At 43.6% G+C, this 17,191-nt stretch overlaps 1 long non-coding RNA gene and 9 other non-coding genes across 10 annotated transcripts; 5 read left to right on the top strand and 5 right to left on the bottom strand.

Moving 5' to 3' along the window:
• The first annotated feature begins 2,343 nt into the window (after window positions 1–2,343).
• LOC135239633 (uncharacterized) lies at window positions 2,344–9,347 on the top strand. The gene is made up of 2 exons (XR_010325429.1): window positions 2,344–3,836; window positions 9,163–9,347. It is a non-coding gene; the product is annotated as an uncharacterized LOC135239633 (long non-coding RNA).
• Window positions 7,460–7,532, bottom strand: trnak-uuu (transfer RNA lysine (anticodon UUU)). Its single transcript has one exon. It is a non-coding gene; the product is annotated as a tRNA-Lys (tRNA).
• Window positions 9,348–9,375: 28 nt separating the features above from the next.
• Window positions 9,376–9,448, bottom strand: trnak-uuu (transfer RNA lysine (anticodon UUU)). Its single transcript has one exon. It is a non-coding gene; the product is annotated as a tRNA-Lys (tRNA).
• A 154-nt stretch (window positions 9,449–9,602) lies between these two features.
• trnaw-cca (transfer RNA tryptophan (anticodon CCA)) lies at window positions 9,603–9,674 on the top strand. Its single transcript has one exon. It is a non-coding gene; the product is annotated as a tRNA-Trp (tRNA).
• A 1,611-nt stretch (window positions 9,675–11,285) lies between these two features.
• trnak-uuu (transfer RNA lysine (anticodon UUU)) lies at window positions 11,286–11,358 on the bottom strand. The gene has a single exon. It is a non-coding gene; the product is annotated as a tRNA-Lys (tRNA).
• Window positions 11,359–11,512: 154 nt separating this feature from the next.
• On the top strand, window positions 11,513–11,584 carry trnaw-cca (transfer RNA tryptophan (anticodon CCA)). Its single transcript has one exon. It is a non-coding gene; the product is annotated as a tRNA-Trp (tRNA).
• Window positions 11,585–13,413: 1,829 nt separating this feature from the next.
• Window positions 13,414–13,486, top strand: trnaw-cca (transfer RNA tryptophan (anticodon CCA)). The gene has a single exon. It is a non-coding gene; the product is annotated as a tRNA-Trp (tRNA).
• A 1,607-nt stretch (window positions 13,487–15,093) lies between these two features.
• On the bottom strand, window positions 15,094–15,166 carry trnak-uuu (transfer RNA lysine (anticodon UUU)). The gene has a single exon. It is a non-coding gene; the product is annotated as a tRNA-Lys (tRNA).
• A 154-nt stretch (window positions 15,167–15,320) lies between these two features.
• Window positions 15,321–15,392, top strand: trnaw-cca (transfer RNA tryptophan (anticodon CCA)). The gene has a single exon. It is a non-coding gene; the product is annotated as a tRNA-Trp (tRNA).
• A 1,610-nt stretch (window positions 15,393–17,002) lies between these two features.
• Window positions 17,003–17,075, bottom strand: trnak-uuu (transfer RNA lysine (anticodon UUU)). Its single transcript has one exon. It is a non-coding gene; the product is annotated as a tRNA-Lys (tRNA).
• Between the last annotated feature and the right edge of the window lie 116 nt (window positions 17,076–17,191).

The raw sequence follows: 17,191 nt of genomic DNA, 5'->3' as shown, positions 1-17,191 counted from the left end.
GGTGTAGGAATGGCATAATCACATCTGGTTACCTTTGTAAGGATAGGACCCTACAAGCATTTCCAGTCTCTCCAATATGGCATTCCGAAAAAATTATTTTTGAAAATACTTTCAAATACATCGTTGTATATCTATCATAACAGTATGGACAGCTATTACCTCTGAACGCATTACCTTTAGATAAGCTGTTGTGTGGCAAACATTGTGCAAGAGGACTTACAACCCCAATTCCATAAAAGTTGGGACGGTAAATGAAATGCAAATAAAAACAAAAAGCAGTAATTTGACTTTGACTTGTATTCAAACAAAAAAAACGTTTTACCTAATCAACTTCATTGTTCTTTGAAGATATACGTTTATTATAAAATTTATGCCTGCAACATATGCGAAAAAAGTTTGGACAGGAGCAATTTAGGACTAAAAATGATGTGACAAGTTGAAATATCACGATGATGTGATACAGGTGATGTTAAACAGGTGAGGCCATCGTGTTATAGTATATAAGGAGCCTCCAAGAAAGGCCTAGTCCTTCATGAGCAAGAATGGGTAGAGACTCGCCAATTTGCCAACAGATGCATCAGTGAATAATCCAGCACTTTGAGAACAACGTTCCCCAAAGACAAATCGGTAGGATTTTGGGCATTTCACCCTCTACATTACACGATTGAAAGATTCAAGGAATCCGGTCAAATCTCAGTGCATAAAAGGGCAAGGCCGAAAACCACTTCTGAATATGCATGATCTCTGATCATGTCACTGTCTTAAAAGTTGTCATGCGTCTGTAATGGACATCATGACATGGGCTCGGGAATACTTCGGTAAATCTTTGTCAGTCAACACAATTCGCCGCTACATCTACAGATGCAAGTTAAGGCTTTATAATGCAAAGTAGAAGCCATACATCAACACTGTCCAGAAGCGCCGCCGACTTCTCTGGGCTCGGTCTCATCTGAGATGGACAGTAGCACAGTGGAAGCGTGTTTTGTGGTCCGACGAGTCAACATTTCAAATAGTTTTGGACAAAACAGCTGCTGTGTCCTCCGGGCCAAAGAGGAAATGGGCCGTCCAAGCTGTTATCAGTGTCAGGTCCAAAAGCCAGTGTCTGTCATAGTATGGCGGTGTGTCAGTGCCCATAGCATGGGTAACTTGCACACCTATGAGGGCACCATTAATGCAGAAAGATATGTACAAATTTTGGAACAATATATGCTGCCATCCAGATGCCATCTTCTCCCGGGACATCCCTGCAATTTCCAGCAGGACAATGCAAAACCACATTCTGCCCAGATTACAAGTGCATGGCTGCGTAAGCAGAGAGTGCGGGTGCTGGACTGGCCTGCCTGCAGTCCTGACCTGTCTCTGATTGAGAATGTGTGGCGCATTATGAAGCGCAAAATATGGCAACGAAGGCCCCGTACAATTGCACAGCTGAAGACTTCCATAATGGAAGAATGGGGAAAAATCCTGCTTGCTAAGCTTAACCAACTGGTGTCTTCAGTGCCAAAATGCTTAATAAGTGTCATTAAAAGAAATGGTGATGTTACACAGTGGTAAACACTCGACTGTCCCAACTTTTTTTGAGCGTATTGCAGTCATCAGACTTGAAATTAGTGTATATTTTCAAAAAACAATTAAATTCAATGGTAAATGGACTGCATTTATATAGCGCTTCTATCCAAAGCGCTTTACAATTGATGCCTCTCATTCGCCGGAGCAGTAAGGCGTTAGGTGTCTTGCTCAAGGACCGGCACCCCTCCGACTGCCAGACAATCGGTCTTACCTCCTGAGCTATGTCGCCCCTTATTCAAACAAGGTGAAACATAAATAATGTTCTGTTGAAGTGTTTTCAATATAGTACCGGGTGAATAGAATTCACATTATCACTCCTTTTTGTTTTATTAGCATTTTCCACACTGTCCCAACTTTTTTGGAATTGGCGTTGTATTTCATATGGCTCCCGCGGGGGAGACCGAGGATCAATTCCCCAACAGGGACAATTTGCTTTTGTTCACCACACTGATAAAACGTAGTAAACAAAAAACCATTGATCCTTGGCCCGTACACAACCTTGGCGTTATTAGCACCACGTTCTTGTAGCTGAGTTCATATTTTAAAATTATTTTGATATTTAATTTAATGTAATTGTCAGTGAATTTCTTCAAATCTTGAGCAATTTAAGATTTATTTAGACAGTGCCTTAAATATGGGAAGTTTGCTTTGGGTTAAGTAAAATCTTTAATGAGAATGTGTAAATTGGTTCCCTTTTACCTGTTGTAGCTGGGGCTTTAATTAGTGGTGCACCCCTTAAGTGGCACATGTTCGCCTTTGCGTGTTTCCCTTTAAAGCATTGTGGATGCTGATGTGGGTAAGACGCATTGTGAAGCTCTCTCCTCTTTTTAAGTTAATAAGTTTCTAAAGTTGCGCATTTTCGGTAATACTGTATAAATACAACGTTACGAGATTACAGACATGTTTTAGAACTGTGACGATTGTGCGTTAAATGGCCTTGTATAAACTGATTTAACGGTTTTAGCAATCTCACCTCGTTAGCATATAGGCCTATTTTGTGTTCTGTACCGAGAGAGAGCTCATGCATGTGTGTGCTTGTGCTAATGGTGCCCCACGCTACTTTTGTGCAGGTATGTGCAATTGTTGAATTGTTTTGAGAGTTTTAAACTTCGATTTTGTTGGATCTGTTTGATATTAATATGTAATACTGCCACTATACGATCTTCATTCGCTTCATGAAAATGCGACGGTTTATTTTTGTTTTTTTTTAAAACACGTTGTTCCTATTGTAACACATGGGTGTACAGTAGTTACTCTATTAGATAGGCCTAATTGGTTGACCCAAGAGTACTGTAATTCAGTTGAACTTAGTAAGAGAGATTTTCATTTGAATTTTGTCATATAATAATTTAGCTTAACATTGTATGTATTGAGAGCAGTGTAATGTTTTGTTTTGTTATTAAACTCTTTATATAAATTTCTATTGTGGGAAAAAAAGAAAACTAAAGAGGAAGAAAAAGCATTATGGATGCTGATATGGGGAGAGAGAGAGCTCATGCATGTGTGTACGTGTGCTGATGGTGCCCCACGCTACTTTTGTGCAGAATAAAAGTCTTCAGATCTTCGAGTTCCTTTGTCCAGTGTGGCTGACTGAGCTGTTAGACCATCGCTACAGATTGAAGTCTGCTACACTCTAACCAACTGAGCTAACCGGCCCACAAATGGGACAAACAGTCAGCTTTCTCTGGCAACCAAATGGTAACCGCTTTCACGCCAAGCGGTTGAGTGGAAGTTACGCTAGGAATTCAAAAGATGCCTCGGAACAAGATGACTCCAAACCGTTAAATGCTTCTTGAAGGATCTAGGAACTGGGTAGCTCCAAAAGGATGCTTGAGCAAGGAAAACCAAGCAGGGAAATCCTTTGCAGAAGTATTTAGCTCAGAGTGAAATATAAATGATCGACCTGTGGATCTACCTGTCCCTATCTGCCATATCTGTAATTGACATGGCTTCAAACAGATGTTTGACTGAACGAGGAGGTTCTTGGTTGTCTAGTACATGCTTTTTTGATTCCGCCGTATTTGGGTGAAGCTTAGGAAAGGACACGAGGAGGTAAAGGTAAGCAATTGGAATGAGGTCTCTGGAGTCTTCAAATCAAAGTCAGTACTGAAACTGTCCATCTGTATGGCGCTTTGGATTCAGGTTTCCAGGCGATACACGTCTTCCTTTTGTCAGAACACAGGAGAATGCCCCCTGAAGACGAAGAGGGAGAATGCGGGCATCGATCCCGCTACCTCTCACATGATGGTCGACCCGAAGCCGTAAAGGTGAATATGTCATCTTGTAGTGTCTTGTTCTGTAATGCCACAAATGCTATAATTCTGTGAATCTGGACAATACACTGTGCTTTGTATGCATGAGTTATGTTTAATACAGTTTATCTGCAGATTCCACGCTATAACGACATTTGCAATACATTCATTGTTGGGACAGTTGTGTCCTGGCAGAATTTGAACCTGTGTTTTAAGGGCGGGGTAACCTTAGGTCAAAATCTCTGTTACAGCAATCCATGTCTGACCCCCTGCCAGGAGTTGAGGTTTGTTTAGCTATAACTCCCTAAAACAAAAGCCATTCATTAACAATGATAGTGTTAACCACTCCGGATGTGATATACCTTTGGTCACATTGCAAAGTAGCTTTGGTGCTATTTTGAGTATTGCACTGGATGCAATGAGATGACGTCAATAGAAGAGTCCTCGACCGACTCGAGAGAGACAGAGTGAGGTGATTCTGAGGAGACTAGATTGAGTTCTTTAATCACATTTAATTTTTAAAAACCAACCGAATTTAAGATTGATTTTGATCACTTCCATTGTCAGTACGAAAATTGCCACTTTTCTCACAGTTGTCAGTCAATCTCATGTGGTAAGTTTTCCAGTAACGTAATTTATAGCGACAATATTCTACCACTGAACTACCAATGCCCAATTGCCAGGGGCAAATGCAGTAAGTCCAACTGAGGGAAATTCTGTTTCTGCTTTTTGCCACAACTTTCTTAGAAAAATGAAAGCTATACAAGGCTCGTACATGTGACCAAAAATCTGTCAAGTGCAACTAAACATTCTCATTGGTCGCACCGGTGCGCCTGACATTTAGCAGGTCTGTCTCTGTGTGTTACGACGGAGTATTAGGGCCACATTGAGGGGAAAAAAATTGAGATTTCGAGAATAAGGTTGTAATATTACGAGACACCAGTTCACACCACTGCAATTTTCTCTGAAACATTCTAAAACCGTTTTGTCTTGTTGCGAATCATTGATCTGAACTGGCCTTAACGTTACCGTTATTTACATTGTCCATCAAGTTCATCAGTATATTATAATGATCGGAATAAAGACGAGGTATAGGTGGAGCAGAGCTGGGTCTGATTTCTGTGTAAAGATGTCAAGCCGGAGAAAACTAAATAAAAGAATACGGCAGTATGGATTAGCATTGTTATTATTTTATTACGCTTCCTCATATGTTCCTTCAGCCTTGATTCCCTTTTTTGATGAAATCTCATTTGTTTTTGTTTTATTCTTCTTGTTCTGATTGCTAATTTAACACCCAGCTCAGATTTATCCTGGAACACCAGGGGTAACATTTTGCAAGGCAGTTGTTTCAAAAAGATCACAACAATCATTCACAAAAAAGACTGTTTATTGTGCACGAGATAGGCTACATAATTGCACGAGCCACAGCGAATCCCGCAAATTCTTCTCTGCAGTGTAAAGATGTTCGTACCGAGCAAAAAGTGGATAAAGAACGTTTGTGGAAATTGATCGTCACTAATTCTACCCCAGGTCTGCTACAGCATTTTAACCCGGCTCGGCAGTGTAAAGACAGCTTAAGTTAGCCTAATGTTAGACAGTGAATGAGTATGTACATATCGTTACTTTTATAACCATTTTTTATTCAGTGAAAAGTGTTATAGTTGGCGTGACTGGCATCACACAGGCAACACTGGTTGGATCTGGTTGGATCTATGGGAAGTGAGGTCCAAAAACACCTGCAATTACTACTACTCGCCATTGGTACTGCCAAAGAGAACAAAACGGAAATCTTTGAGATTGTAACTTTAAGAATTAAATCCAACAGAGCATCTGTTATGCCATCTTTTAAACACTGCCATAGCATACTGAAATGCTTCACAAATGAACATAACAATAATAATTTAATAGTACAATAATAAATTCAAGACTACAGATTGTGTGGATGGAATCTGTCATAACATCTGAATGGAATCTTTTATACAGTGCTACAACAGTCTAAATTTATTTTCAAATGAAAGCACATGTGACTACTATACTACTACTACTACTAATAATAATAATAATAATAATAATGAATACTACAGCTACTGCTATTACTACTATGATTAATAATAATAATAATAATAATAATATAGCTACTACTACTACAAATAATAATTTAACAGTGCAGTAATAAATACAAGACTATAGATTAAATGGTTGTGATCAAAAGTAATGAAAACAAGTAGTATCTTTCAGTGGACTTTAAATGTCCTGGAGCTGGGGTGCACCTCACACAGTTTAACCATGACTGCCTCCACAACACTGTTGCAGTGCTTGAATTAGCCCATTGCATTACATTACAGGCATTTAGCAGACGCTCTTATCCAGAGCAACTTACACAACTTTTTACATTGTATCCATTTATACAGCTGGATATATACTGAAGCAATGCAGGTTAAGTACCTTGCTCAAGGGTACAACGGCAGTGTCCTTACCCGGGAATCAAACCTGCGACCTTTCGGTTACAAGCGCAGTTCCTTACCCACTGTGCCACACTCCGTCCTCACTCACCCCCCCCCCAACAAGCACCTGTAAACAGATTAAGGTCCGTTAAAGTAAAATCACAAAAATGCACATTACACACAAAAAATGTATAGGTTTTCTTGTTCAACACTTTTTTGTGCTCTCCACTCCAGGGGCAACTTTTATAACAGTGAGGAGAAACTACTCTGAGCTCGTCACAGCACGACTTGCAAGGAAAGACAAAGATATTTTGTCGATCGATCGATTTCAGGGTCAGGCAAGGACCGAGGAAACAAGGACATATAAACCATTGAAACGAGGGTGGGAGAAGCCTGTAGTCAGAGAGCATTATGGGGTGGCAATCCTTTCCTTACTGTCACCTGTCAATCAGCTGTGACCCGACTTCACATGGGCTGGCACTTGATAGGCGGGTATGGTTGTCCCCCCCCTCATGACTGCATGGGCTCTCCATCCCTGTCCTAGTAGCTATGCAGCCATATATTACTCCTGGTGGGGTCCCCCCAATTTATACCACTGCCACTTTACCCACTGTCTGTTCTATTGCCAATTCCCTAATCGCCGTTTCTAGCTTCTTCCCCACATTGCTGGCGGGGCTCTTGCCCCAGTCTTCAGGAGTGCTTCGATAGTCATCTGGTCTCCCCCACCACTGTGGTCCAGCCCCTCTTTTGTCATTGCCTCCACCCTGCCCACATCTGTTGCCACCTGCTGCTCCCCACAAAAGCCACCGAGCCCTGCCCATCATCTGAGCCACATTATGAACTCTGTAAAACTGACTGACATGTTGGTCACCAATCAACACCCAGAGCTGACCAGAGGAGGATGGGTTTCCCTTTAGCCTGGTTCCTTCCAAGGTTTCTTCCCATCTGCCACATTGAGTTGTTCCTTGCCACTGTTGAACAGTGGGTAGAGCTAAGGGGCGAGGAAAAGATATGAGGAAGGGATGCAAAGAGCAAAAATAAGCAGTGCGAATGGCCCCATAAATTCTGGAAAGTGATGCAAGGAGTAAGAAGAAGCTGTTGGAATCAGTGAATTTTCATTGTAATGCTGACTTGAAATTAGTGCTTCATGAGTTAAAACTCAGCGACACTTTGATCAAACACTGTGCAGTACCTCGCCCGAACAGGGACTTGAACCCTGGACCCTCAGATTAAAAGTCTGATGCTCTACCGACTGAGCTATCCGGGCCCTGTCTGTTGTCCTGGTTCATGGGTTCAGGAGTTGGATCTATATTAGGAGATGAATAACGCATTCATAATCTATGTTATTTGCCATCGATGAGCTGCTCATGGTTAATAATATGCTAATGTGGTGCATGTCACATAAACCAGAAGTCCGTCTTGGCCTCGTGGCGCAACGGTAGCGCGTCCGACTTCAGATCAGAAGGTTGCGTGTTCAAATCACGGTGGGGTCAGCTATCTTTCGCCTGCGGCACCCAAAAAATCCGCTTCCCTTTTGTAGAACACAGAGTTCTGCTACAGGTGATACATCGGAAGCTTGACTGTTTGTATAGAATGTTTGTGCAGAAAACAAAGAACCTTCCCAGTTCCATCATCTCCAAGTAAGTTGGTCACATTGCTCCCATTCTGTAGAATGGAGAAGCTTTACGTGTGATGCTATCCCCCAGAACTCCCACTATCCATCTCAGCACCCCTAAAACCTCTCTATCAGCCCAGTAGCTGCATCACAGTGCTCCTGCACCCCTATTCACCAAACCAAAATAACAGTGTATTCTGTCATCAGTTGGTGTTGTAGTCAAGATTGGTGGACGGCTTCTTGTTCTCTCTGCTGCTGACTTCCATATTCTTATGAAAATATCTCATAAGAATCACGTTCTTGTTTTTTTGTCCACAAGAGTGGTGGTTTCAGTGAAAGCATACTTTGATGAGAAAATATCTTTGTCTTTCCTTGCAAGTCGTGCTGTGACGAGCTCAGAGTAGTTTCTCCTCACTGTTTCCCCTATGGTCAGTTTTGGTTTTTGGAACAGTTCTTTGCTGAGGTGGCAGGTGGTGCAAAAATGATCACAGGTGACACAGTGTCATCTAAGACCTCGGGACATGACCAGCACCACTCGCATTCCCTAATTTTAATCTGGGGCTCTACTGGTTGGCTTTCCTGAATACACTTGCAAGGTTGAGATATAATTGGATCGTGTGTCCCATTCCACCCATATCTTGACGCCGTATTCCTCTGTCTTGCAGGGAATGTACTGCCTGAAGGAACAACAGGCACTGAAAGGAACCAGTCATTTGTCCACTGCGACTTCAGGCCCAGGATTGTACAGGTACAGCAAGTGATCCACCCACTTAACACACTCATCTTGAATAGAAGCCATTTAGTCTTTCTCATGTCAAAAAGTGGTACTTATTGCATGAACCTCACCCTGCAGGATTTAAAACACAATGGCCTCAACCCTTTTCTGGCTGTTTGAGTCATAGGGCTCGTTCCAATGGTTTATATGTGCTCGTCTCCTTGGTCCTGGCCTGACCCTGAAATCGATCGATGTCCACCCACCTTTAAGGCCATGCCAATCCATTGAATGCTCCTTGGAGGAGCGAGAAGCGAGGAGCTATGGTGCTCCCAGAGGATGGTTCAGTGAGGGTACACCTTTGCATCCTTTGCGGAAAGTCTGTTTTCAGAACAAGTGACGTACAAATGAACAACCTGTGATTCCACATGTCCACGTGTGCCACGTCTGTAATTGACGTGGCGTCTAACTGACACTTGACTGAGCAAGGACATTCTACTGGCTTTAATGATCTTGTCTCGATTCCTCTATTCTTGTATCTCATCCTTGCATATTTCTCTGCATCCACAGGTGGGTAGAGCTAAGGGGCGAGGAAAAGATATGAGGAAGGGATGCAAAGAGCAAAAATAAGCAGTGCGAATGGCCCCATAAATTCTGGAAAGTGATGCAAGGAGTAAGAAGAAGCTGTTGGAATCAGTGAATTTTCATTGTAATGCTGACTTGAAATTAGTGCTTCATGAGTTAAAACTCAGCGACACTTCGATCAAACGCTGTGCAGTACCTCGCCCGAACAGGGACTTGAACCCTGGACCCTCAGATTAAAAGTCTGATGCTCTACCGACTGAGCTATCCGGGCCCTGTCTGTTGTCCTGCTTCATGGGTTCAGGAGTTGGATCTATATTAGGAGATGAATAACGCATTCATAATCTATGTTATTTGCCATCGATGAGCTGCTCATGGTTAATACTATGCTAATGTGGTGCATGTCACATAAGACAGTAGTGTATCTTGGCCTCGTGGCGCAACGGTAGCGCGTCTGACTCCAGATCAGAAGGTTGCGTGTTCAAATCACGTCGGGGTCAGCTATCTTTCGCCTGCAGCACCCAAAAAAACAGCTTCCTTTTTGTAGAACACAGAGTTCTGCTACAGGTGATACATCGGAAGCTTGACTGTTTGTATAGAATGTTTGTGCAGAAAACAAAGAACCTTCCCAGTTCCATCATCTCCAAGTAAGTTGGTCACATTGCTCCCATTCTGTAGAATGGAGAAGCTTTACGTGTGATGCTATCCCCCAGAACTCCCACTATCCATCTCAGCACCCCTAAAACCTCTCAATCAGCCCAGTAGCTGCATCACAGTGCTCCTGCACCCCTATTCACCAAACCAAAATAACAGTGTATTCTGTCATCAGTTGGTGTTGTAGTCAAGATTGGTGGACGGCTTTTGTTCTCTCTGTGCTGACTTCCATATTCTTATGGAAATATCTCATAAGAATCACGTTCTTGTTTTTGTCCACAAGAGTGGTGGTTTCAGTGAAAGCATACTTTGATGAGAAAATATCTTTGTCTTTCCTTGCAAGTCGTGCTGTGACGAGCTCAGAGTAGTTTCTCCTCACTGTTTCCCCTATGGTCAGTTTTGGTTTTTGGAACAGTTCTTTGCTGAGGTGGCAGGTGGTGCAAAAATGATCACAGGTGACACAGTGTCATCTAAGACCTCGGGACATGACCAGCACCACTCGCATTCCCTAATTTTTATCTGGGGCTCTACTGGTTGGCTTTCCTGAATACACTTGCAAGGTTGAGATATAATTGGATCGTGTGTCCTATTCCACCCATATCTTGACGCCGTATTCCTCTGTCTTGCAGGGAATGTACTGCCTGAAGGAACAACAGGCACTGAAAGGAACCAGTCATTTGTCCACTGCGACTTCAGGCCCAGGATTGTACAGGTACAGCAAGTGATCCACCCACTTAACACACTCATCTTGAATAGAAGCCATTTAGTCTTTCTCATGTCAAAAAGTGGTACTTATTGCATGAACCTCACCCTGCAGGATTTAAAACACAATGGCCTCAACCCTTTTCTGGCTGTTTGAGTCATAGGGCTCGTTCCAATGGTTTATATGTGCTCGTCTCCTTGGTCCTGGCCTGACCCTGAAATCGATCGATGTCCACCCACCTTTAAGGCCATGCCAATCCATTGAATGCTCCTTGAGGAGCGGAAGCGGGGAGCTATGGTGCTCCCAGTGGATGGTTCAGTGAGGGTACACCTTTGCATCATTTGCGGAAAGTCTGTTTTCAGAACAAGTGACGTACAAATGAACAACCTGTGATTCCACATGTCCACGTGTGCCACGTCTGTAATTGACGTGGCTTCTAACTGACACTTGACTGAGCAAGGACATTCTACTGGCTTTAATGATCTTGTCTCGATTCCTCTATTCTTGTATCTCATCCTTGCATATTTCTCTGCATCCACAGGTGGGTAGAGCTAAGGGGCGAGGAAAAGATATGAGGAAGGGATGCAAATAGCAAAAATAAGCAGTGCGAATGGCCCCATAAATTCTGGAAAGTGATGCAAGGAGTAAGAAGAAGCTGTTGGAATCAGTCAATTTTCATTGTAATGCTGACTTGAAATTAGTGCTTCATGAGTTAAAACTCAGCGACACTTCGATCAAACGCTGTGCAGTACCTCGCCCGAACAGGGACTTGAACCCTGGACCCTCAGATTAAAAGTCTGATGCTCTACCGACTGAGCTATCCAGGCCCTGTCTGTTGTCCTGCTTCATGGGTTCAGGAGTTGGATCTATATTAGGAGATGAATAACGCATTCATAATCTATGTTATTTGCCATCGATGAGCTGCTCATGGTTAATACTATGCTAATGTGGTGCATGTCACATAAGACAGAAGTCTATCTTGGCCTCGTGGCGCAACGGTAGCGCGTCTGACTCCAGATCAGAAGGTTGCGTGTTCAAATCACGTCGGGGTCAGCTATCTTTCGCCTGCGGCACCCAAAAAAAACAGCTTCCTTTTTGTAGAACACAGAGTTCTGCTACAGGTGATACATCGGAAGCTTGACTGTTTGTATAGAATGTTTGTGCAGAAAACAAAGAACCTTCCCAGTTCCATCATCTCCAAGTAAGTTGGTCACATTGCTCCCATTCTGTAGAATGGAGAAGCTTACGTGTGATGCTATCCCCCAGAACTCCCACTATCCATCTCAGCACCCTAAAACCTCTCAATCAGCCCAGTAGCTGCATCACAGTGCTCCTGCACCCCTATTCACCAAACCAAAATAACAGTGTATTCTGTCATCAGTTGGTGTTGTAGTCAAGATTGGTGGACGGCTTCTTGTTCTCTCTGCTGCTGACTTCCATATTCTTATGGAAATATCTCATAAGAATCACGTTCTTGTTTTTTTGTCCACAAGAGTGGTGGTTTCAGTGAAAGCATACTTTGATGAGAAAATATCTTTGTCTTTCCTTGCAAGTCGTGCTGTGACGAGCTCAGAGTAGTTTCTCCTCACTGTTTCCCTATGGTCAGTTTTGGTTTTGGAACAGTTCTTTGCTGAGGTGGCAGGTGGTGCAAAAATGATCACAGGTGACACAGTGTCATCTAAGACCTCGGGACATGACCAGCACCACTCGCATTCCCTAATTTTATCTGGGGCTCTACTGGTTGGCTTTCCTGAATACACTTGCAAGGTTGAGATATAATTGGATCGTGTGTCCTATTCCACCCATATCTTGACGCCGTATTCCTCTGTCTTGCAGGGAATGTACTGCCTGAAGGAACAACAGGCACTGAAAGGAACCAGTCATTTGTCCACTGCGACTTCAGGCCCAGGATTGTACAGGTACAGCAAGTGATCCACCCACTTAACACACTCATCTTGAATAGAAGCCATTTAGTCTTTCTCATGTCAAAAAGTGGTACTTATTGCATGAACCTCACCTGCAGGATTTAAAACACAATGGCCTCAACCCTTTCTGGCTGTTTGAGTCATAGGCTCATTCAATCGTTTATATGTGCTCGTCTCCTTGGTCCTGGCCTGACCCTGAAATCGATCGATGTCCACCCACCTTTAAGGCCATGCCAACCCATTGAATGCTCCTTGGAGGAGCGAGAAGCGTGGAGCTATGGTGCTCCCAGAGGATGGTTCAGTGAGGGTACACCTTTGCATCCTTTGCGGAAGTCTGTTTTCAGAACAAGTGACGTACAAATGAACAACCTGTGATTCCACCTGTCCACGTGTGCCACGTCTGTAATTGACGTGGCGTCTAACTGACACTTGACTGAGCAAGGACATTCTACTGGCTTTAATGATCTTGTCTCGATTCCTCTATTCTTGTATCTCATCCTTGCATATTTCTCTGCATCCACAGGTGGGTAGAGCTAAGGGGCGAGGAAAAGATATGAGGAAGGGATGCAAAGAGCAAAAATAAGCAGTGCGAATGGCTCCATAAATTCTGGAAAGTGATGCAAGGAGTAAGAAGAAGCTGTTGGAATCAGTGAATTTTCATTGTAATGCTGACTTGAAATTAGTGCTTCATGAGTTAAAACTCAGCGACACTTTGACAAACACTGTGCAGTACCTCGCCCGAACAGGGACTTGAACCCTGACCCTCAGATTAAAGTCTGATGCTCTACCGACTGAGCTATCCGGGCCCTGTCTGTTGTCTGTTCATGGGTTCAGGAGTTGGATCTATATTAGGAGATGAATAACGCATTCATAATCTATGTTATTTGCCATCGATGAGCTGCTCATGGTTAATAATATGCTAATGTGGTGCATGTCACATAAGACAGAAGTCCTCTTGGCCTCGTGGCGCAACGGGTAGCGCGTCTGACTCCAGATCAGAAGGTTGCGTGTTCAAATCACGTCGGGGTCAGCTATCTTTCGCCTGCGGCACCCAAAAAAACAGCTTCCTTTTTGTAGAACACAGAGTTCTGCTACAGGTGATACATCGGAAGCTTGACTGTTTGTATAGAATGTTTGTGCAGAAAACAAAGAACCTTCCCAGTTCCATCATCTCCAAGTAAGTTGGTCACATTGCTCCCATTCTGTAGAATGGAGAAGCTTTACGTGTGATGCTATCCCCCAGAAACTCCCACTATCCATCTCAGCACCCCTAAAACCTCTCAATCAGCCCAGTAGCTGCATCACAGTGCTCCTGCACCCCTATTCACCAAACCAAAATAACAGTGTATTCTGTCATCAGTTGGTGTTGTAGTCAAGATGGTGGACGGCTTCTTGTTCTCTCTGCTGCTGACTTCCATATTCTTATGGAAATATCTCATAAGAATCACGTTCTGTTTTTTGTCCACAAGAGTGGTGGTTTCAGTGAAAGCATACTTTGATGAGAAAATATCTTTGTCTTTCCTTGCAAGTCGTGCTGTGACGAGCTCAGAGTAGTTTCTCCTCACTGTTTCCCTATGGTCAGTTTTGGTTTTTGGAACAGTTCTTTGCTGAGGTGGCAGGTGGTGCAAAAATGATCACAGGTGACACAGTGTCAGCTAAGACCTCGGGACATGACCAGCACCACTCGCATTCCTAATTTTTATCTGGGGCTCTACTGGTTGGCTTTCCTGAATACACTTGCAAGGTTGAGATATAATTGATCGTGTGTCCTATTCCACCCATATCTTGACGCCGTATTCCTCTGTCTTGCAGGGAATGTACTGCCTGAAGGAACAACAGGCACTGAAAGGAACCAGTCATTTGTCCACTGCGACTTCAGGCCCAGGATTGTACAGGTACAGCAAGTGATCCACCCACTTAACACACTCATCTTGAATAGAAGCCATTTAGTCTTTCTCATGTCAAAAGTGGTACTTATTGCATGAACCTCACCCTGCAGGATTTAAAACACAATGGCCTCAACCCTTTTCTGGCTGTTTGAGTCATAGGGCTCATTCCAATCGCTTATATGTGCTCGCTCCTTGGTCCTGGCCTGACCCTGAAATCGATCGATGTCCACCCACCTTTAAGGCCATGCCAATCCATTGAATGCTCCTTGGAGGAGCGAGAAGCGAGGAGCTATGGTGCTCCCAGAGGATGGTTCAGTGAGGGTACACCTTTGCATCCTTTGTGGAAAGTCTGTTTTCAGAACAAGTGACGACAAATGAACAACCTGTGATTCCACATGTCCACGTGTGCCACGTCTGTAATTGACGTGGCGTCTAACTGACACTTGACTGAGCAAGGACATTCTACTGGCTTTAATGATCTTGTCTCGATTCCTCTATTCTTGTATCTCATCCTTGCATATTTCTCTGCATCCACAGGTGGTAGAGCTAAGGGCGAGGAAAAGATATGAGGAAGGGATGCAAATAGCAAAAATAAGCAGTGCGAATGGCCCCATAAATTCTGGAAAGTGATGCAAGGAGTAAGAAGAAGCTGTTGGAATCAGTGAATTTTCATTGTAATGCTGACTTGAAATTAGTGCATCATGAGTTAAAACTCAGCGACACTTTGAGCAAACACTGTGCAGTACCTCGCCCGAACAGGGACTTGAACCCTGGACCCTCAGATTAAAAGTCTGATGCTCTACCGACTGAGCTATCCGGGCCCTGTCTGTTGTCCTGGTTCATGGGTTCAGGAGTTGGATCTATATTAGGAGATGAATAACGCATTCATAATCTATGTTATTTGCCATCGATGAGCTGCTCATGGTTAATAATATGCTAATGTGGTGCATGTCACATAAAACAGAAGTCCGTCTTGGCCTCGTGGCGCAACGGTAGCGCGTCTGACTCCAGATCAGAAGGTTGCGTGTTCAAATCACGTCGGGGTCAGCTATCTTTCGCCTGCGGCACCCAAAAAAACAGCTTCCTTTTTGTAGAACACAGAGTTCTGCTACAGGTGATACATCGGAAGCTTGACTGTTTGTATAGAATGTTTGTGCAGAAAACAAAGAACTTCCCAGTTCCATCATCTCCAAGTAAGTTGGTCACATTGCTCCCATTCTGTAGAATGGAGAAGCTTTACGTGTGATGCTATCCCCCAGAACTCCCACTATCCATCTCAGCACCCTAAAACCTCTCAATCAGCCCAGTAGCTGCATCACAGTGCTCCTGCACCCTATTCACCAAACCAAAATAACAGTGTATTCTGTCATCAGTTGGTGTTGTAGTCAAGATTGGTGGACGGCTTCTTGTTCTCTCTGCTGCTGACTTCCATATTCTTATGGAAATATCTCATAAGAATCACGTTCTTGTTTTTGTCCACAAGAGTGGTGGTTTCAGTGAAAGCATACTTTGATGAGAAAATATCTTTGTCTTTCCTTGCAAGTCGTGCTGTGACGAGCTCAGAGTAGTTTCTCCTCACTGTTTCCCCTATGGTCAGTTTTGGTTTTTGGAACAGTTCTTGCTGAGGTGGCAGGTGGTGCAAAAATGATCACAGGTGACACAGTGTCATCTAAGACCTCGGGACATGACCAGCACCACTCGCATTCCCTAATTTTTATCTGGGGCTCTACTGGTTGGCTTTCCTGAATACACTTGCAAGGTTGAGATATAATTGGATCGTGTGTCCTATTCCACCCATATCTTGACCCGTATTCCTCTGTCTTGCAGGGAATGTACTGCCTGAAGGAACAACAGGCACTGAAAGGAACCAGTCATTTGTCCACTGCGACTTCAGGCCCAGGATTGTACAGGTACAGCAAGTGATCCACCCACTTAACACACTCATCTTGAATAGAAGCCATTTAGTCTTTCTCATGTCAAAAAGTGGTACTTATTGCATGAACCTCACCCTGCAGGATTTAAAACACAATGGCCTCAACCCTTTTCTGGCTGTTTGAGTCATAGGGCTCATTCCAATCGTTTATATGTGCTCGTCTCCTTGGTCCTGGCCTGACCCTGAAATCGATCGATGTCCACCCACCTTTAAGGCCATGCCAATCCATTGAATGCTCCTTGGAGGAGCGAGAAGCGAGGAGCTATGGTGCTCCCAGAGGATGGTTCAGTGAGGGTACACCTTTGCATCCTTTGCGGAAAGTCTGTTTTCAGAACAAGTGACGTACAAATGAACAACCTGTGATTCCACATGTCCACGTGTGCCACGTCTGTAATTGACGTGGCGTCTAACTGACACTTGACTGAGCAAGGACATTCTACTGGCTTTAATGATCTTGTCTCGATTCCTCTATTCTTGTATCTCATCCTTGCATATTTCTCTGCATCCACAGGTGGGTAGAGCTAAGGGGCGAGGAAAAGATATGAGGAAGGGATGCAAATAGCAAAAATAAGCAGTGCGAATGGCCCCATAAATTCTGGAAAGTGATGCAAGGAGTAAGAAGAAGCTGTTGGAATCAGTGAATTTTCATTGTAATGCTGACTTGAAATTAGTGCTTCATGAGTTAAAACTCAGCGACACTTTGAGCAAACACTGTGCAGTACCTCGCCCGAACAGGGACTTGAACCCTGGACCCTCAGATTAAAAGTCTGATGCTCTACCGACTGAGCTATCCGGGCCCTGTCTGTTGTCCTGGTTCATGGGTTCAGGAGTTGGATCTATATTAGGAGATGAATAACGCATTCATAATCTATGTTATTTGCCATCGATGAGCTGCTCATGGTTAATAATATGC

The sequence above is a fragment of the Anguilla rostrata genome, chromosome 14, assembly GCF_018555375.3.
Source record: "Anguilla rostrata isolate EN2019 chromosome 14, ASM1855537v3, whole genome shotgun sequence".
Classification (NCBI taxonomy): domain Eukaryota; kingdom Metazoa; phylum Chordata; class Actinopteri; order Anguilliformes; family Anguillidae; genus Anguilla; species Anguilla rostrata.
The sequence above is the reverse complement of the archived record's forward strand: the minus strand, read 5'-3'. Positions and strand labels throughout refer to the sequence as shown.